Genomic DNA, 23,369 nt, shown 5'->3' with positions numbered 1-23,369 from the left:
TAGAGGAATTTTACTAGGGCTTAGAGGAGACTGAGAGAAACTTGGAGCAGATGCCGAAGCAGGAATGGAAGCAGAAGAGGTCTGAGAAGCTTGTCTTTTCCTGCGCACGCCCTCTTCCAACTCACGGACTGATTTTATTCTTTGAGGGAGTTTCATTTTTGGAGCCATGCTCACCACCAGAACAAGCAAGGAGACTTGGAAGATCAAATGTGTGAGGAGATAGAGGGTTATTAGGGGATGGAAAGGGATTTTTGGAGGAGAGAAACTCTGATTTGGAGAAGAATGGTGAAAGTTAGGGCATGCTCCAATCGCTCCAATCAAGGGAGAAAAATGGGAATAGCTCCTTTCCTAAGGGGCGATTTGAGGTGGAGAGGTGATGGGAGAAGGATCTTGGGCTTAGACCTTGGATTTGGAGAGAAAGAAGAAGAGGACTATAGGTTTTAGAGGGAGGAAGATGAAGATGGAGAGGGTCGGCTCATGAACGGGGTTTTTAATCAAAAAGAGATGAACCCGTGGGATGTTGGCCGAAAATTGTAAGTATGTCATTGGGTCGACCCTAGGGGGTCGACTCATGATTCACAAAATTTCAAAAAAATTATGAATAAATTTTAAAAAAATTCAAAACTCTGGGAGAAGAAATTTTGCTCTATGAAAAATTATGAGAATGATAATCTTGAGCTTTTAGGTCCAAGAGAAATGATGGAAATTAAGCTCAAAGAAATTTTGACATTGATTCCTTGAAATTAGAGAGATATTTAAGCAGATGGATCAAGAATTCCTAGATCTCTCCTAATTTCACAGAATCTATCTTCACTTAGGACCTTTGTAAAGATATCGACTAATTATTTTTCAGTACAAACATAGTCAAGAATTATATCTTTGTTTTGAACATGTTCTCTTATAAAATGATGTCTGATTTCAATATGTTTAGACCTAGAATGTTGAATTGGATTTTTAGTAAGATTTATGGCACTAGTGTTATCACATCTTATGGGTGTTTCATTAAGTTTGATACCAAAATCTTCGAGTTGTTGCTTAATCCATAAGATTTGAGCACAACAACTTCCGGTTGCAATGTATTCGGCCTCGACCGTAGACAATGCTACCGAATTTTATTTCTTGCTAAACCAGGAGATTAGGTTAACTCCAAGAAATTGATAAGTTTCACTAGTGCTTTTTCTATCTAATCTACATTCAGCAAAATCAGCATCTGAATATCCTATTAAATCAATTAATGAGTCCTTAGAGTACCATAATCCTAGAGTTTGAGTACCATTTAAATATCTAAGGATTCTTTTAACAGCATTCAAGTGAGATTCTTTAGGATTAGATTGAAATCTAGCACACAGACAAACACTAAACATGATATCAGGTCTACTTGCAGTTAAATATAATAGAGAGCCAATCATACCTCTATAATATTTTAAGTCTACACTTTTACCTTCTTCATCCTTGTCAAGCTTACATGAAGGGCTCATAGGTGTGCCAATTGCTTTGGAGTTCTCCATTCCAAATCTTTTGAGTAATTTTCTTGTGTATTTACTTTGGGTGATGAAGATTTCTTTGTTTGTTTGATTTGGAGTTCGAGGAAGAATGTAAGTTCTCCCATCATGCTCATCTCGAACTCCCCCTGCATGAGCTTAGCAAAGTCTTGACAAAGAGATTCATTAGTAGACCCAAAAATAATGTCATCAACATATATTTGTATAATTAATATATCATTTTGATTTCTTTTAATGAAAAGGATTGTGTCTACATTACCTCTTGAAAAATCATTATTTAGTAAAAATTTGCTTAGCCTATCATACCAAGCCCTGGGTGCTTGTTTCAAACCATATAGAGCTTTATTTAATTTAAAAACATGATTAGAAAAAGCATGATTTTCAAAACCTGGGGGTTGTTCTACATAGACTTCTTCAGCAATATATCCATTCAAAAATACACTTTTGACATCCATCTGAAATAATTTAAATTTCATAAAGCAAGCATATGCAAGTAGAAGTCTAATGGTCTCTAATCTAGCAACAGGTGCAAAGGTCTCATCAAAATCAATTCCTTCTTCTTGATTATAACCTTTAGCGACCAATCTTGCTTTATTTCTTATTATATTTTCATGTTCATCTAATTTATTCCTAAAGACCCATTTTGTGCCAATTATTGAATAATTTTTAGGTCATGATACTAAAGTCCATACGTTATTTCTTTCAAATTGATTAAGTTTCTCTTGCATTGCATTAATCCAATTATAATCATTTTCAGCTTCTTCAATAGTTTTAGGTTCAAGATGAGAGACAAAAGCACAATGATTAAATACATCTTTAAGTGAAGAACGAGTTCTTACTCCATGCTTAGGATCACCTATAATTAGCTCCTTAGGGTGATTGTGAACATACCTCCATTCTTTAGGTAGATCATTTGTACCTCGAGGTTGTTCTTGATGTTCTTCACTTTTCTCATCCTGTTCGTCTTCATGTTCCTCATCATCTTGAATTGTTGAATCCTTCAGAGTGATCTCCTTCATTCCTTCTATAAGAGGATCTGCATCATCAACACCTTCATTCTTCCTTGAAAAAGATCGTTAGATTCATCAAAGACAACATGTATTGACTCCTCTACTACTAAGGTTCTTTTGTTAAAAACTCTAAAAGCTTTACTAGTGGAGGAGTAACCAAGAAAGATTGCTTCATCTGCATCAAATTTTTCAAGTCTTTCTTTACCATTATTTAATACAAAACATCGACAACCAAAAATATGAAAATATGCAATATTAGGTTTTCTTCCTTTCCAAAGCTCATAGGGGGCTTTCTTTAAAATTTGTCTAATCAAAGTATGATTTAAAATGTAACATGCTGTGTTAATAGCTTCCGTCCAAAAGTATCTTGGAAGGTTGCTTTCACATAGCATGGTACGGGCCATTTCTTCTAGGATTCTATTTTTCCTTTCTACTACCCCATTTTGTTGGGGTGTCCTAAGTGCAGAAAAATTATGACCTATTCCTTTTTCATCACAAAATTTTTCAAAGTCTTGATTTTCAAATTCAGTTCCATGATCACTTCGAATATTTTGAATTGAAAAACCTTTCTCATTAGTGACTTTTCGGTAAAATTTAGTGAAAACTTGAAAAGTTTCATCCTTGTGTGTCAGAAAGAAAATCCAAGTAAAACGAGAGTAATCATCTATAATTACAAAACCATATCGTTTTCCTCCTAGACTAGTAGTTCTAGTAGGTCCAAATAAGTCCATATGCAAAAACTCTAAAGGTCTAGAGGTTGAAACAATATTTTTGGATTTAAATGAAACTCTTGTTTGTTTATCTAGTTGGCATGCATCACAAATTCTATCCTTTTCAAAATTCAATTTTGGCAAATCAAGAACCAATTCTTTCTTAATTAATTTTGAAAGTGAATGCATGCTAATATGTGCAAGCCTACGATGCCAAAGCCAACTAGTCTCATTAATTTTGGCATTCAAGGATACTAGGCATTGCATGTTTGTTTTGGATAGATCATTTAAATCTACCATATAAACATTACCATGTCTATGTCCCATAAATTTAATGCCATCATTAATAGGACTAGTTACAATGCAAACAGAAGATTCAAAAACAACTTTGTATCCTTTATCACAAAATTGACTAATGCTTAGTAAATTATGCTTTAAACCATCTACTAACAAAATATTTTCAATGTATTTGGAGGGAGTGATACCAATGTTACCTATACCGATGATCTTTCCTTTGCCATTGTCTTCAAAGGTGACCATCCCTCCATTCTTAGCATCAAGAGTGATGAATTGGGATTCATCACCAGTCATATGTCTCGAGCATCCGCTGTCAAGATACCATTTCCTGTTTCCTCCTTAGGATGCTAGACACACCTGCAAGCAAAAGTCAAGTTTTTGTTTTAGGTACCCAAGCTTTCTTGGGTCTTTTTTGGTTAGTCATAATGGTTCCTTTTGGAATCCATATTTTCTTTATATTTGAGTTTGCAGATTTGTTAGAGAAACAAGTGTATGACTTATGTCCTACTCTACCACATTTGAAATAAGTAATATTAGAAGACTTGTTACTTAAAGAGTTTACATAGATATTTTTCAGATACTTTTGTTTCTTCAAGGGGTTATAACCAAGTCCAGCCTTATCATACACGGCCTTTTGATTTTTAAGAATCATATTAAGTTTATTTGAACTCAAGGTGAATTTTTTAACTAATGGTTTTAACTTGACAATTTCATTCTTTAAACTTTGATTTTCTTGAAGCAGGATGAATTTTTCAATTGAAATGCTTTTATTTTATTTTAATAAAGATTGATTTTTTGATTTTAGATCTTTATTCTTTATCCCTAGTTTCTTTAGTTCATCAACTAAATCACAAAAAGCTTCGTGCAGTTCTTCAAATGTAAAGTTACTAGGAGTTTCGAAAATTACCTCATTTTCATGTGTCATAAGGCACAGGTTGGCTTATTCAGTCGAGTCTTCCTCTTCGGAGCTTGAGTCATCACTCGCACTCCAAGTGGCCATCATGACCTTCTTCTTGTACTTCTTGAGACCCTTCTTCAGTTGTGGGCATTCGGACTTAAAGTATCCCGATTTCTTGCACTCATAGCAGATAAGGAGTTGGTCTTTATCCTTTTCTTTGCTCTGTTCCCCTTTTGTGAATGGCCTCTTTCTCATCCCTTGTTTTCTTTTTCTCAAAAATTTCTTGAATCTTCGGGTAATGAGTGCCATCTCTTCATCCTGCTCTTCATTTTCGATGTTATCAGTTTCTTTATCTGGTGGAGCTGTGGATTTGAGGGCGATTGTTCTCTTCTTTTTGACTTCTTCCTCTTGATGTTGCTTCATGCTCAGCTCATGAGTCATCAATGATCCAAGAAGCTCTTCCAAGGGTAGAATGTTCAAGTCCTTGGCTTCTTGGATGGCAGTCACTTTGGCATCCCAAGTTCTTGGTAAGGACCTGAGAATCTTTCTTACAAGCTTACTGTTAGTATAGGACTTATCAAGACTCTTTAAACTATTTATAATATTAGTAAAGCGAGTAAACATATCAGTTATGGACTCATCATGCTCCATTTTAAATAATTCATATTTATGCACAAGCATATTGATTTTGGACTCCTTTACTTGATTGGTTCCTTCATGGGTTACTTCTAATCTATCCCATATTTTTTTAGCAGACAAGCAAGTAGAAATACGATTAAATTTGTTAGCATCAAGAGCATAATATAGAACATTCATAGCTCTAGCATTTAATTGGGCCATTTTCTTATCAACCTCATCCCACTCTTTTTCGGGTTTGGCTGATTCCATACCATCAATAATCTTAGTGGGTGTGTGAGGGCCATTCACTATGATACTCCACATATCATAGTCTAGTGCTTGAATGAATATTTCATCCGAGCTTTCCAATAGGTGTAATTAGATCCATTGAAAAGTGGAGGTCGGTTAGTGGACTGCCCCTCGGCTAGAGAAGTGCCGACTTGAGTTGCCATAGATCTTTGGCTCTTTGATTGGTTAGATCAAAGTAGAGCTAGAGCACCGGGCTCTGATACCACTTGTTGCCCAGCTATGCAACCCAAGAGGGGGGTGAATTGGGTTTCTAAAAATTTTAAGCTTAACTTATGACTTATGAAAAATGTTTGACAATAGCTAAATAAATAGGGAGAGTAAAGTTAATTCAAGGCTAATGGCTAAAAGCAAGAATGCAAGAGAATAATGAAGAGTTAAAGAAGAGCAATTAGGCACACCATAAACAAAAGGATTTATAGTGGTTCGGTGCCAACCTTACACCTACATCCACTCCCCAAGCTCCTACTTGAAAATTTCAATCCACTAACTTGTATTCACCCCGAATACAAACATCAAAAACTCTGACTCTAGCTATCCCAAGCTAGTCCACTTATTTTTCGAGTACAAGCCAATCCAATACACTCCGATTCAAGGTTCGGATCAACCTTTTCTTGTTTTGGAATCCTTCCAAAACAAAAACAATAACTCAAATAAAGTATAACAATGAATAGCACAAGTAAGTACAAAGAAAGCTCCTTTAATGAGCGAATGAGACTTTAAATACACTTTACTCAAAGAGAAGAAGACTCTTTTTGATTTTCTCAAGGTGGTTGGTGACTTGAATGTGCACTTGAGGAGTTGGTGAGCTTGGATTAAAGGCTTCTTGAATGTGAGTTTTTACTTAGGGCTAAAAAGTTGGCTTGAAATCCTCTTTTCAAAATCTCTCTTCTTGATTCTACTTAATGATTCCTACCTTTTTGTCTCTTTTATAGCTTCAAGAAATGGTGGAAAATATTCTGGGCTGAAATAGAGCCGTTAGACCACATTAAATGAGCATTAAAAGTACTTAAAATGGGTTAAAAACTAGCCGTTGCGGAATAATCCCGTCACAGGGGTCGACTCATGGGTCGACTCATGCCTGGGGGTCGACTCATGGGTCGACCTCTGTGGAAGAACACCAGAAAATCAAACGGGAAGCAAGGTTCTGTAAAATTGGCCCAAAACCCGCAAAGGTCGACTCATGGGTCGACTCATGTCTTGGGGGTCGACTCAATGGTCGACACACAGGGTGTGCCAAGTTTGTGCCATCCAAAAATTCAGCGTGTCAATCATCTCATATGCCATGAGTCGACTCATGGGTCGACTCATATTTTTCAAATATGAATATCTTTCAAAATACAAGTCCAAAAATAATAAAATTTTCACCAATGGATCATAAATCTTTTGTTCTATCATTTGATGCTTTCAAATCAGGGTTTGATAAAATTATAATTTTGCCCCTAAAGAGCAATAAGTTTTTTTCAAGCAAAAATCATTAGTACCCCTTCAAATGCTTTGTAATCATCAAAATCAATCCAAGGAGCAACACTTTTTACATCGTGATTAGCTATTGTTGCCGAGACAACGACAGCGTCATCATGGGGAGTTTGGATTCCCCGAGCATCTTCATCCGTGAAGGTGATTACATTATCCTGGCGCAGCTTTTTCGTCGACTCCCCTGTAGCAGTCGTCCCTCGATCCGCTCGTTTGGAGATCATGTTGATGACTCCGGCTGTTGGTTGGTTGTTCGCTGCTTCCTCAATCGATTGGGGTCGTCGGTCAGGGACGGGTCGAGTCGGCAGGCTCCATCAAAATTTGCCGAGGTACCCTCATCGTACGAGGGCCTCAATCTCATCTTTGAGCTGGATGCACTGCTCCGTATTGTGGCCGTAGCCCCGATGAAATCGACAGTACTTTCATCGATCGAGGCCCTTTGCCTTCAAAGGTGGAGGCCGTCGTAGATATTCTTCCCCTTTGATCTCCATCAAAATCTGTGCACGAGGAGCAGAGAGAGGGGTATAAGAATCATACCTGGGATGCGTCGACCTCGGACTCCGCCGTCGAGGTGATCTCGGGCTTCGTCGTTCGGGTGAAACATGTCTGTTGATCGGGGGCTTGCTAGGCTCGACTGGAGCCCGACCCTTCCTTCGCTTCTCCTTCGGACCCTTGGCCTCAGTCAGGCGTCGGTCGGAAACTTCCTCATCTGCGCGTATGTATTTGTACGCACGCTCCAGCAGTTCGGCATATGTCCGGGGGAGGGTCTTATCCAAGGAGTATGTGAATCGAGACCCCCTTAGCCCCCTCTTCATGGCTGAGATAGCCATGTCTTCGTTGAGGTCCCGAACCTCGAGCATGGCCGCGTTGAATCGCGTCATGAAGTATCGGAGTATTTCGTTTTCTCCCTGCTTGAGGGAAAAAAGGCTGTCGGAGATTCGTGGGGGCTTCCAGCTAGTGCTGAAGTGGGCCACGAAAGAGTGCTTAAGCTGCCCAAAGGAGTGAACACTTCCTGAGCGGAGGCCGGAGTACCAGGCCCTGGCAGCTTTGCGAAGTGTGGCGGGGAAGCCGATGCAGAGAAGGGCATCGGTCGCCCCTTGAATCGTCATGAGAGCCTTGTAGCTCTCCAGATGGTCAACTGGGTCGGTGGAGCCGTCATAGGGCTCCACATGGGGCATCTTAAACCGACTAGGGATCGGTTCGTCGAGGATGAGTCGGGAGAGAGGTTGGGCGGTCTGGAAGTCGATGTCGTTCGAGGACTTCTGTCCGTCCACCTGCGGCTAGGCGAGTCGACGGTCGATTTCTTCGAACCTACGTTCGTAGTCGTCGGCCCGTCGGTGCTGAGAGATCCTGGGAGTGGAGTCTCCCGACGAATCTAAGAGGGAGGCGGACGGCGTCCGCGGTCGCTTCTCCTTCCTTGCTCGTTCTAGCTGGGAAGGGGACGGTCGTCGGGACCGGTGGGGATCATGCTGCGTCCGCCCTTTCCCCCCGGTGGGAGTGCCGTGACGGCTGCTCCTGAGGAGGGGATGGAGACCGACGCAGGCGTCGGCGGCTGCTCCTGGAGGGCATCGGGTGTGCCGTCGGTTGCTCCGTCGGCGAGAGTGGCAACTGGGTTGGTTGTTGAAGGCTCTTGACCGCATCCGTCAGCACGGTCATCTACCGCACGATTGCCACGATCTGCGCCTCCGCGGTCACCACAGGATGTGGAGAGCTAGGTTTCGCCATGGAGGGTGGAGGAGAGGCCTCTTCCCGACGGAAAAAGTACCTTGCCGATCCGGTGGCCCTCGATCGCTGAGCTCTGGTTCTTGTCATCTCGAAAGGATGTTTCAAATTCTGTGGGGGTCGTGATCCCTGTCGCCCCCCTACCTGGCACGTCAAACCTGTTGCGGCCAATCCCCTCGTCGCCTGGTCGTCGGAAACGAGCGCTTGCAAAAGAAGTCCGCACTGACCGGAGGTGACTCCGGCTGGGACCCTCCGACGGTCAAGTTAGAGAGGAGACTAGGCAACAGTAGAAAAGAATCAAGGAGCTCAGCGAGAGAGAGAGAGAGAGTAGAGTAAGCCCAAGAGTTTCGAAGGGACCTCCTCTAGCACTCTTGCCTTCCCCGTTTTATAGTAGAGCGCGGCATAGCGCCGTCATTAATGACGCAGACAATGGGAGAGTTGTCAAATCGTCGGAGGCTGTCAGGATCACCGTGGGGCTGTCAAATCGCTGTGGGGTTGTCAAATCACTAGGGTTGACCTATGTCTTAGGTGGGACAATATCCCAGGATGGCTACGCCGCATGCCGTTGTCGGGGCGGCGATCCTCAGCAGTCGTACGGTGTTCGGAGGAGCCGACCGACTGTACATCGTCGTCTGGTTGTGGAGTGTCGGGTGAAAACCTAGGGACCCTCCGACGGTCAATCGGGCGTGTTGCGGGAGTCGGATATCAGGCTCCGCAGTTCGGCCAGTCGGGAATGGAAAGGGTCTGCCCGACCAACGTATACTCGGTCGGACAGTGTCGGCAGTCGTCGGTCGGTGCAGTCAGTAAAGTCGGACGCTGGTCAGGCGGGCCCGATGGTGAGTCGGCGTGAGAGGGACCGGTCGGTATATCCCAACAGTACCAAACAAGTTCTTGGTTTGGCACCCTGTTGGGTTCTAAATTGTCGTTTGTGAAGTGCTCACGGAGGCACAAGAAGCAACGTAGTTTCATGCGAAATTTTTTATGCACCACAGATGGCATAAAAAAATTTCAAATAAAATATATTATTTTATTTGATTAATTTAAATTATTATTATTTTTTAATATATATTTAATATTTATAGATCAATTTTTTTATTTAAAAATTTTATATAATAAAAATATTTTTATCTTTTGAAAATATGTCATTCTATGTCCATATTATGTCATCCTGCGTCTATAATATGCATTGAATGTCATAATTTTTTTAAAAAAATAAATATTTTTATCATTCAAATTTTTAAATAAAAAAATTAATTAAAAATTATATAGAAAAGTGATCGGATAAAAATTATAAATTAGTCATCAGTCTTCTCCTCCTCATTTCCTCAGCTCGTTAACTCCCCCATCCCCTCACCTCCAAGACCCTTCGCTCCCACTGCCCCTGCGACGACGACGACCGCCCCCATCCCATCTCCTGCGGCCCCTCCGCCGTTCTCAAATGCATTCGCTCCATCGACCTCTATCGCTTTCGATCTGACGATTTCACCCTCGACGCCACCATCACTATCTCCCCTCTCTCCTGCAAATCGAACACGATGGAGGCACCCGATGCTTCCATAGGTGGGGAGCAACAGCAGCACCACTTCAACCGATACCAGTCGGACTCGTAGGAGAAGTCGGGGGAGGAGAAGGAGAAGAAGCTGGCGGGGTGGATGAAGAAGTCGGCGAGCGAGAATTCTACTTTCGCTCACTTCGGGGAGGCGGAGATCGTGCAGCTGCCGGCAGCCGCGAGGAGCCGCATCCGAGCACCATGACATCACCGCACTTCCCCTCCATCTATCCACTTCTCCTCATCTCTCTCTCCTCCACCGCATTCATGGAGTCCAAACCCACCTCCCAAACCCTGGAAGCCCCTGACCTTGAATCCCAAGGCTCAGAAGAGCAGCAGCAACCTTTGGAGCTCACCAAACCCCTTCCAATAGCCTCCATTTCCCTCTCCCTCTCCTCCCCCAAAAAACCCTCCCTTTCCGCCTTCGCCCACATCAAAATCCCTCCCAGATCTCCTCCTTCGTCCACCTCTCCCTCTCCACTTCTTCCTCGAAACCCTTCTCCAAAATCTCCACACCTTCTCGTATCGCTAACTCCCCCTTCCAATCCCCCTCCCCACTCCTCCACCGCCGCCCTGCCGACCCCTCCCACTTTGTTGTCGGCCGCCGCTGCACCGTCGTCTGGTTCCGCCCCGACCTCCGCGTCCATGACAACGAGGCCCTGACGGCCACCACCAATGACTCCCTCTCCCTCCTCCCTGTATGTATCTTTGACCCATTGCAAACGTCTAGGCCACCCCGAATGATTTTGGGCCGAACTTGGGCTCAAGTGTGGGCCAAGCCCGGACCTTATATTTTAAAATTTTCGATCTAAATCCAGTCCGAAACTCGAAAAAAAATTCGGATCGAACTCGAGTAAAAATGTAACCCGGCCCAGCCCGACTCAGTTTCAGCCCAATCCAGGAAGTTACACATCCAGTGAAAACATTTAGATTACATCATTTGATAATCAGTCACTGTTGCTGAAGATTTTTTATGCTTGGATACTTCTCATAATTTTAAATACCTATTACAAGAGGATGATGCAATAAATGAATGAAACACCAATGAGCTTTTTATTTATTTTTTAATAATCTCTTTTGTTTGAGTAAAAATCACTTTTGCTTTTAGAAGGGGACAGAGTGATTTTGACTCTTGGCAATAGCTAACCGCTGCGTTGGCCGAGCACTCGGGAGATCTCCATCATGCAAGCTGGTCGTCCATATTTTCTTATTGACCTATCGAGTCAGCTTGAATTACATCAAGTTTAACCAATGGGTTTGAGTCAACTCACCCTTCTTCTTTATCTCACTGAGATCGTTACTCTATGAGAGTCTCTGCCTTGCCTTCACAGCCAAGGCATGTATGAGTCAGACCCTTGGAACCGGCTCTCCCACTTTCATTGGTTTCCTCCTTTGGGGAGACTACCACCATTATTTTCTGTATCGACAAAGTCCTTCGATCGGATCTCTGTCTCACTCTATGGCCAAGTGTTTACTATGTTTATCTGATAGTGGGCTAGCAGATTTCCAATCCAGCCACACTGAATATAAACTATAGAGATGTTCTCATAGATGAATTATTGATAAAAAATCGAATCCAATCCCCAGATGGAAACCCCCGATTTCAAGGGTCATGTGGTGCCAATCTTGACGCAAGACTCGGGCAAATCCTATCCTTCGGTATTAATTGATGCAATCATCTACGAACATTAGTTGCCCAGCCTGCTTGCAATCTGAATGACAGAGGATCTCCCTTAATATTCCAATGAAAGAGCAGCAGCCTGATCCAAACAAGCGCTGACTTGATAACCCCCTCTCCAAGAAAGAACCCTGGCCACCATTGTTCAACCACCATTAATTGATTAGTGATGACCCAGGGCCCCCTCCATGCACATTCAATGGCTTGCATAGCCAAAGGGCCGAAGGCAATCATTGCAACTTGTATATATGGTGATGACATCAAACCAATATTAAATGATCTACATAAGAGAATGTAATCTAGTAAGCCCATGCATCCTCTTGTATGATCATATATTGATATCCATGGTTTTGAGCCGACCTTTTGCAAAAGGCGAAGGTTGGTTTAGTCAAGCATCATGACTGATAAAGTCAGATGGAGCTTATCAAGATGCTTATGATTTTATATTTTTTTAATTGTGCTGTGCGATATGTTATGGCAATTGTTGGTGTATTAACCTGACTCGTTCTTCTTTATATGGCTAATAGGCCTAGCCAATTATATGACAAAGACATCTCTCTCTCTCTCTCTCTCTCTCTCTCTCTCTCTATATATATATATATATATATATATATATATATATATATATATCATAATTAATGTCTATATATCATGATAAGTCAAATGTATAACTTTCTCATGTCACTAGCCATTAGTTGCGTATGTAAACAATGTATTGTATCAGTAATATTGTGTGTAAATTATTAGTTAAATATATAATATAAAAAGTCTATGAAAATAAGATTTCCTTCTTTGTAACTTTGATATATATATTGTCTAAGTTATATTTATCTTGTACTCTTGGGGGCATGGGTGGGGGGAGGTTGGATCTATATTTCATCACAAAATCCCTAAATATGACCCTTTTCTATTATACTTTAGTAATGTTTTTCTCAAAACTAGTAAAAACGTGGTGCTAGGATAAGAGAGGTAGCAAGGTTGCTGGTATTTTAACAAGCATATACTTATACAGTTTTTGAAAGTAAAATTTTTATAAAAAATTATTGCTATTTAGTAATTATATTTCTAAAATATTTTGAAACTTTAATATGCATTTGCTGCTTAAAAAGAAAAATTATATTTGGTATGATAAAATGATAATAATAAATAAAATATTACATAATATTATATAATAGAGTATAATACAGTATAATATTACATATTATTATGTATTAAAATATTATTATAATATATAATATTTATTATAATATAGTATAATATAATATTTTGATAATTATAATATAATATGTTATAATAGTATTATAATAGATTATATTTTATGTTTATAATATAGTAATATTATATTATTATTATTATTATATAATCATGAAATAGAATAAAGTATAATGTAATATAATCCAATATATTATATTTTTATATTAAATATAATATATTATAGTGTTATATTAATTATATTATTAATTTTATTAGAATCAATATAATATTATAATAATATTATTATTATATGATATTTTATGTTATTATTATTATAATAATATAGTATTATGATTGTAATAATATGTTATATTATGCTTGCAATATAATTATAAGAATATATTGTCAGAAAATATATCCTAAAGCCAATTATTTGGATGATTATACTCTTTGTAATTTATATATGAATTATAAATTAATAAAAATTATTTGATATTTTTTATTATAAATTATATTTTTTTTATTAGAACTCTTGTGTTGTGATGAAGTCCTTAGAACTATAAAGTAATCGATAAAAGAGGATTTATCAAATAGTTCTTAAGCCATGTTCGCGACTAAATGATATGTCATTAAAAAATGATGATGTTTATCAAGTATAGATCGTTGTGTGCCATATAGGTTAGTTGTCTTTATAATCAATGAGTGTGGAGATACTAATATAGCATATAGGTGAGATGTAGGAGTACATCGTCACTGAACAAGTGACTCACCTGCGGAGCGCTCTGCTGTCAAGGACAGCTCGCGAAAGATATGGGTATAAGTATCCCTCAGACCTAAAATCATCATGGTGGCTTGCAAATAACTCATTATACTTTGATGCTAGACTATCTATATTTCTAATACAGTGACGGAAGACTACTAGGTACAATCAAGTACTTGTGAAGCTTGTGTGTAGATTGAGATGAGATTGATCCCTCCAGATTATAAAAGATAATGCATCACTGTATTTTAATTTAGTAAAATCTCGATCAGGATAATCCATGTGATGGATTTAAAAGATTAAAATACAATATAGATAACTCATCTAGGATTGATAGTTAAATCCTAGGTTGTCCTGAGCATTCAGAAATAAAAGGATGAATTATGCAGTAAGCATATTCCAAGGTTCTTGAATATTATCTTGCAAACATTCGACTTATCCGAACATTGAAAATTATTGCTAGATGGTAACTTTGGATTAGTACAAAAAAATAGTTTCTATGCTACTGACTTAGTATTCGAATCTATAGAGTCATGTACAAAGTTAGATAAAGTAGAAAAGAATTGACCTAATATCTATGTGTTCAATTTGAAAGTACGAGACTTGATTGACAAAATAGATTAGTTTAATTGAGAATTAAGTTAAGGATCATATGAAATTAAACAGTTGACTATATCTAATTAGCATTGGATATGAGGTGCAGATTTAATTTTAAAAATGATAATGATCTGATCAGTGAACCAAAAAATTTATGAGAGATTGAATTTATCTTAATTAATTTTAGATTAAATCTGATTTAATTAAAGCTAATTGGATTAGAAATTTAAATTAGACTTGGATCGAAATTCTAATTAGATTAGGATTGATAGGCTCATCGAATCTGATTCGAATCAGGTTCGAATTGGATTTAAATGGAGTCAAATCTGGAGTAATTTGGTTTAAAACCAAAGAGTCCCAAAACCCTGAGACTCTCTCTCATCATTGGCTGACTAAAAGAAAGTGGGAGTGCTGATTTATTTCCACCTCATATTTTTGTGCCGCATGAAGAAAGTTCATGTGTTAGTTTGGCGCTCTCCTTTCCTCCTTTGGTTTCTTAAGTGATTGGATGAGATTCAATCTAGTTCAAATCAGATTTGAACCAGAGTCCTAAGTCAATTGAGTCTTTTAATTAGATATGGGCGTCCAACATCTATTTAAAGGGAGGGCTCTAACTATCGATGATGGTGTGAAACTTTTGTGCAACAAAAGAAACAAAACACCGTGATTTAGATAGGTTGTGTGACAACAAGAAAGGAGGCATCCTTTCTTCCCTTGCATGTTGGTCTTCTTGGTGCTGATTTTCTTGGGCATTAAGGGGACTTTCCTAGACATCCTTTAAGAGGAAATCAGATCTTCTCTTTCCCTTTATTGCTTTCAGAAGGTGCGACGTTCCGAGGCTTCATCCTACTTTCCTACGGTGCTTGACATGTGCACGAAGTAGAGGACTTGCACATCCAGACCTCACGAGGCATCAGATTCAAAAAACCCCAACATTCTTGATCCCTTCTTTATTAAATCCACTGCATACAAGATAAAATTTTATAAAAGTTATAAAATTTAGAATAATTTTTTTTTCAAATGCACCCTAGCGATTTGACTCTGATCGGATTATTCTCTTCATTTGGTATCAGAGCCAGACTGATACATGGATGCATAGATATTTTTTTCTGATATATTTACATCTTGTATGTAACCAAATTTTTATGTTAGATATTAAATCTAATTTAAACCTATTAATTAAAATTTTTTTGATCTAGTTTTGATTAAATTTCAAGAATCAAATCAATAGTTGATGATAGTTTGTTATAAATCTGTTATAACAAAAAAAAATTTATTGTAAATTTTTGTTGGAATAACAACCTATTTATAATCTGTTTTAAATCAATTTCTAACAATTTTTTTATGAAATATTTCAGGTTGAAAGTTAGACTTAATCAGGATGTGAATTGAATCTGTTTTGACAGATTTTCAGATATGATCTTAAACAAAATTTTGCATAACATAAAATAGATCTAACCAGAATTTTATTTTCTATGCATTCATATGTGTATCTGATTATTTTTCTATATGATCTAGATTTGAATTAAATATTTTATATGCTGTATAAATTTAATTCTAGATTTAAAATGATATATTGATCTAATTAAATTAGATGTAAAATATGTATGATATGATCATGTTCATATTAGTGCACGCCTAAATTTTGTTAATTACATGTGTAGATGTAATTAGTTTTAGAAATTAGATTTTCAATCTTAGTAGTCCAGTATTAGAATTGAGATGATCATCAGGACGTTCGATCATAAGAGCAAGTAGGATTTAAAGGTCCTCTCTTTCCATTCGATAGGATGCTTTTATGGTATGTTAGGGTGTCATGTAATTATATCTCATAAAAAAGAATAACAAAAGATATTTTAAAATTATTTTGATCATGAATATATTTAGATTAGTTCTAAAGTGATTTGTGATTCAATGTAATTTTAATGAAGTAAAATCAGATATGAAAATTAGTTTTAAGATCTGAATTGTATGTTGCATATGATATAATATATAGTGATCTAAAAGTTTATATGATGCATATGATGTACATATGAAATTTAGATCAAATTGATATATATTTAATTATTAAATATAGATCTGAAAATTAGATTTTAAGATCTGAAAATTGCATGACATATGATGTATGTTTCACTTGAAACCCTAGCAAAATAGTTTTACAAACTGAAACATATATTTTTCACACTTAATTTGAAATTAAGTTTAAAAGATTTAGATTTGAGAATTGAAGATCCTAAGACATCACATAAACCGTTAGGGCAATGGGTTAGCTAAAATCAGGTTATCTAACTAGATTAGACCTAGGGTTAGAAACGAATATAGACTAATTAGAAAAATTGATTAAATCTAATCAAAAAATAAGTTAGATTAGATCAAAATTTTTTTAAGATCAGCCTTAATAGTTATAGCTTGATCAAGTTCATATTTTTGACTATACCAAATAGATCTGATTATAGCTCAGTGGTTTAGTTCGAGTTCTTTGGTTGATCGAATCGAAACTAATTGATCAATTGGTATCTAAGATAAGTATGACAATTCGATCGATGATTTTTAATTGACAGTCTACTTACTTGACTATTTTAATGGTGTCTAAGGCAAGCTGATGTAGATCCTCCCATCGATCTCACTTATCTGATCAATTCGATAGATTATATTTTGATTAAGTTACTGATTGATTCGAGTTGATCCATGCCAGTAAGATAAATCAGTATGACTGATTCAGATGTCTTTGAACCAGCTTGTCTCTAGTCCTCTTCATGATTTGATAAAGTTAGTGGAAGAATTTATGACTTACCAGTTGATCTCTTCTCTGATTCTTAGATCATTAAATCAAATCAGTGTGACTGATTTAGGTGTCATTAGACTAGCTTGTCGTTAGTCCTCTTCATAACTTAGTGAAGTCAGTGAGAGAATTTATGACTTACTGATTAATTTTTTTTCTATCTTCTAAAATCATATAACTAAATCTTCTAAATTATTAGATCCTTAAAATGAAATAGTTATAGGGAAAACTAAATCATAGCCTCTTATTAAGTTGGGTGATAATGGATCTATTAGCTTAATAATCATTGGAGGCACAAATGTCTGGTATTTTTTTGTTATTAAAATTATCATTCATAATATGATGACTCAAATGTGACTTTCTGATGGATGGTTAGGTTGGCTGAGCAAATTTGGGGCTAATCATTCGTTAGTTAGATGCACTGAGTATGGTCATATTAATGGTTGGACCTAACTGAGACTTTTAGTGGAGACTAAAGCCTACTGAAAAAGAATTTGAGGCAAAATCATTACTAAAAATTATTTAAAAAAATAATTAGTTAAGAATCTATCCGTAGATGCATATGGGTTGGTCGAGCAAACTCGAGCTAGTGTGCAATCTGTGTGGATTCTAAAATCCGTTAAGGAATTAAGATAATTCTTCGAATTGAAGGTAAAGATTATCAATTCATATAAAATAGTAGGAGAACCTTTAAACTAAAGTCAAAATCTTTAGGCTTAATTAATTCATATACTAATAGGTCTTAATATTTTTTTCAATTATGGCTAGTCATTTGTCACTCTGTTAACTGTTGGACAGTGACAAACTTATGAGATCTAATTTTGATAATTGGTATCGAAAATTAAATATTATTTTAGAGCATGAGAGGATCCTATATGTGATTATGGATTTAGCACCTGAAGTACCAACTCTTAATGTATGTGCAATGGTTAGAGACACCTATCAGAAGTGACTCAATGATCGTGCGATGGTACATTACATATAAGAGCTACTATGAATGATGAAGTTAATTGTAAATTGGAGGAAGCTCAGTCAGAAAAAATACTTCAAATGTTGAACAAATCCTTTGACACCCTTGAGGATGCATTCTCAGTGGGGCATCGATCCTATGTGAGAGGAAGAAAATACAAGATGCAGAAAAATCATGCAGGGAATTAAGCAGTCTAAGGCAGACCCGAATAGATCTAGGAAGAGAAATAAGCAAATGATTGTTGATCAAGGTGCTTATATAATAATATCTTATAATTTCTCTATCTGTGATACTACTACCTAGGTATTGGATACTGAAAATTTGATTCATATCTATAATTCGTTATAAGAACTTTAGATTAGTAGAATTTGAAAATAACGAACGATTCTTAAATGTTGGAAATGGAAGGACTGTTCTAGTTCTAGCTATAGGAAAGGTTCAGCTTGTTTTCAATTCAAATACCATTATATTAAATAATTATCATTATTGTCCATCATTTCTTATGAATATTATTTCCATAGGCCTTTTGACCAAGAATGGATTTACTTTTTCAATAAAAAAAAATTATAATATCATTGTGAATGGTATTATAATTATGCATGGATAATTAAAAGGTGACATTTATATTTTATCATAGTCTGTTAGTATAATGTATACACCGAACAAATATCTTAAAGTAGATAATGTCACGGATACCTACCTTTGACATTATAGGTTCGATCATATAAATAAGAATAGGATGAACATATTAAATAAGGAGAGAATCTTCGAAGTCAATGATTGTGAATCTTTACCGATCTGTGAATCCTGTCTTCTTGGAAAGATGACAAAGTCATTCTTTACTGGAAAGGATGAACGAGCCAGTGATGTTCTGAGTTTAGTACATATTGATGTATGTGGATCCATGAACACGAGTGTAGAGGAGGATATTACTACTTCATTACATTTAATGATGACCTATCGAGACATGGGTATATCTATCTTATGAAGCATAAGTCCAAATCATTTGAAATATTCAAACGATTATGCAATTAGGTAGAAAAATAAACTGAAAAAAATATTAAAACTCTTTCATCAGACTGAGGAGGTGAATACCTTTTCAATGAGTTTTTGACATATCCAAAAGAGAATGGGATTTTCTTTTAATAGATTCCTTCTGGGATACCGCAACATAATGGAGTGTCTGAAAGAAGGAATCAAACTTTGTTAGACATGGTTCGATTCATGATAGGAATTGTAAGTCTACCAATCTCCTTTTAGGATTATGCTCTTGAGACTGCTTGTCACGTTATGAATAGAGTTCCAAGCAAATCAGTTGCAAAAATACTATATGAGATATAGACTGGATGTAGGCCGATACTCTCTTACCTTAGGATTTGGGACTGTCCGATTTATGTCAAGCATTTGTAGATCGATAAGCTTAGACCCCGATATGATAAGTATTATTTTGTTGGATATCCAAAAAAAATTAAAGGGTATTACTTCTATCTTATTGAAGAACAAAAGATGTTCGTCAATAATAAGATATTCCTTTTAGAAAAGGAGTTTCTTAGTGAAGGAACTGATTCTACTAAGGTTGAACTTGATGAAGTTCGATCGGTAGAAAAGTTAACACAAACAACTATACCTATAGAATCAGATTTATTTAGATCAAATCTGAAACCCATTGTAGAGACATCCTTGAGAAGATTCAGTAGAGTATTGCATCAATCGGACAGATACTATGATTTTTTGATCTGGGATGGCGATCTTGTTAAACTCGATGAGAACAATGAAGATCCGACCACCTACCTGGATGCCATACAAAGGTCTGACTCTGATATATGGCTTGAAGCTATAAAATTCAAAATCGAGTCCATGAAGGTCAATGATATATGGACACTCGTTGATCCACTCAAAGGGATAAACTTCATAGGGTGTAAGTGAATTTACAAAAAAAAAAGATGCAGATGAAAAGGTGGAGACCTATAAAGTCCATCTGATTGCCAAGGGATATTGTTAGCATTATGGTATTGACTATGATGAGATATTTTCTTCTATGACAATACTTAAGTCCATTTAGATCATGCTTGCGATAGTGACATACTTTGATTATGAAATTTGATAAATAGATGTCAAAACTACTTTCCTAAATGGAGAGTTGGAACAAGAGGTATATATGATATAACCTGAATGATTCACATCCACAGATGAATTAAAGATGTGCAGGCTTCAGAGATCTATTTATGGATTGAAGCAGATATCTCGGAGTTAGAACATACGTTTTGATAAGGTGATCAGAACGTATGGCTTCGTTAAGAATGGAGAAAAATTCTTTATATACAAATGGGCTAATAGGTCAGTAGTTGTATTTTTTATTTTGTATGTGGATGATATTTTTTTAATCAAAAATGACATCTATGCGTTACAGAAAATAAAAAGTCTGGCTATCTTCACAGTTCTTTATGAAAGATTTGGAAGAAGCATCCTGCATCTTAGGGATGAAGATCTATGAGGGGATGAAGATCTATGGGGATAGATCTAAAAGGCTACTTAGATTGTCTCAATCCACATACATTAACATCGTGCTAAAACAGTTCAGCATGAAAAATTTCAAAAAAGGCTCTCTCTAAGAAGGATTATCTGACAACCTTACAAGAGAGAGTGTATGAGTAGGATCTCATGTATCTCGATAGTGGAGTCTATCATGTACACTATGACATGTATGAGATCGGATGTGGCATACTCACTATTGATAGTGAATAAGTACCAGTCTGATCCAGATGAGAACTATTGGAAGGTTGTAAAGATAATTCTTAAGTATTTGAGAAATACTAAGAACCAATAGCTTATTTATGGAGATATTGACTTAAAACTTGTGAGATATATTGATTTCAGTTTTCGATCAGATCATGATGATAGTAAAAGTATATTGCGATATGTGTTTACCTTGAATGGAGGAACGATCTACTGAAAAAGTTTTAAGCAGCACACCGTAGTCAATTTAGTATATGAGGTAGTGTACATTGTGGCATCCGATGCTGCTAAAGAAGTAGTTTGGTTGCGAAAGTTCATCAACGAGCTTGCAGTAGCACCCTTCATTGATGGTCATGTTCTGCTGTACTGCAACAGTATCGGAGCCATAGCTCAAACGAAAGAACTGAAGTTCCATCAGAGAATCAAGCATATTCTACGTCGCTATCATCTTATCCAGAAGATCGTGGATCGAGGTGACGTTGACTTTCAGAAGATCGACAGAAAGAAAAACTCAACCGAGTCATTTACTAAAGCCCTCGAAATTAAAGAATTCGACAAAAATAAATAGAAGATGGATTTTAGATACTGTACTGATTGGCTTTAGTCCAAGTGAAAGTTGTTAGAAAATGTATCCTAAAGTCAATCGTTTGGACGATTATGTTCTTTATAATTTATATATGAATTATAAATTAATAAAAATTATTTGATATTTTTTATCACAAATTATATATCTTTCTTATCAGAACTCTTGTGTGGTGATGAAATCTTTAGAACTATAAAGTAATCGATAAAAGAGGATTTATCGAATAGTTCTTAAACTATGTTCACAACCAAATAATACATCATTAAAGGACGATGACGTTTATTGAGTATAGTCATTGTGTGCCATATAGATTAGTTGTTCTCATAATCAAAGAGTGTGAAGATATTAGTATAATATATAGATGAGATGTAGAAGTACATCATCACTAAACAAGTGACTTACCTGTGGAGCACTCTACTATCAAGAGCAGCTCGTGAAAGATATTGGCATAAGTGTTTCTCAGACCTGAGATCACGGTGGCTTACAAGCAACTCACTGTACTTTAGTGTCTGACTATCTGCATTTCTAATGCAGTGATAGAAAGCTACTGAGTATAGTTAAGTACTTGCAAAATCTGTGTGGATCGAGATAGGATTGATCCCTCCAGATTATAAGAGATAATGCATCACTATATTTTAATTTAGTAAAATCTAGATTGGGATAATCTATGTGATAGATTTAAAAGATTAAAATACAATATGGATGATTCATCCAGGATTGACAATTAAACCCTAAGTCATGCTGAGCATTCAGGATCAAAGGGATGAATTATACGGTAATCATATTTTAAAGTTCTTAAATGTTGTCTTGCAAATATTCGATCTATCCGGATGTTGGAAGTCATTGCTGGATGGTAACTTTGATTAGTATAAAAAATAATTTTTGTGCTACCGGCTTAGTGTTCAAACCTATAAAATCATGCACAAAGTCAGACAAAATAGAAAAGAATTGACTTAATATCTATGTATTTAATTTGAAAGTACAAGACTTGATTGAACAAATATATTAGCTTAATTGAGAATTAAGTTAAGGATCATACGGAATTAAATAGTTGACTATATCTAGCTAGCACTGGACATGAGGTGTAGATTTAATTTCGGAGATGATAATGATCTGATTAGTAATCTAAAAAAATTATGAGAAATTAAATTTATATCCTAATTAATTTCAGATTAGATCTGATTTAATTAAAATTAATTAGATTAAAAATTTAAGTTAGACTTAGACCAGAATCCTAATTAGATTATGATTGATAGGTTCATCGAATCTGGTTCGAATTGGATCCAAATTGAGTCAAATTTGAAGTAATTTGGTTTAGAACCAAAGAGTCCCAAAATCTTGGGACTCTTTCTCGTCATTAGCTGACTAAAAGGAAGTGGGAGCACTGATTTATTTCCGCCTCATATTTTTGTGCTATGTGAAGAAAGTTCACGCATTAGTTTGACACTCTCCTTTCCTCCTTTGGTTTCTTAGGTGATTGGATGAGATCCAATCTAGTTCAAATCAGATTTGAACCAAAGTCCTAAGTCAATGGGGTCTTTTAATCAGATATGGGCGTCCAACATCTATTTAAAGGGAGGGCTCTAACTACCGATGATGGTGTGAAACTTTTATGCGACAAAAAAAACAAAACACCATGAGTTAGATAGGTTGTGCAATAACAAGAAATGAGGCATCCTTTCTTCCCTTGCGTGGTGGTCTTCTTGGCATTGATTTTCTTGGGCATCAAGGGGGCTTTCCTAGGCATCCCTTTAAGAGGAAGTTAGATCTCTTTTTCTTTGTTGCTTTCAGAAGGTGTGATGTCTAGAGACTTCATTCTGCTTTCCTATAGTACCTGACGTGTGCACAAAATAGAGGACATGCATATCCAGACCTTGCGAGGCATCAGATTCAAGAAAACCTAAGATTCTTGATCCTTTCTTTATTAAATCCGCTGCATACAAGGTAAAATTTTATAAAGGTTATAAAATTTAGAATAGAA

This window comes from Elaeis guineensis, chromosome 16 (genome assembly GCF_000442705.2).
Source record: "Elaeis guineensis isolate ETL-2024a chromosome 16, EG11, whole genome shotgun sequence".
Classification (NCBI taxonomy): Eukaryota; Viridiplantae; Streptophyta; class Magnoliopsida; order Arecales; family Arecaceae; genus Elaeis; species Elaeis guineensis.
Note: the sequence above shows the minus strand (reverse complement) of the source record.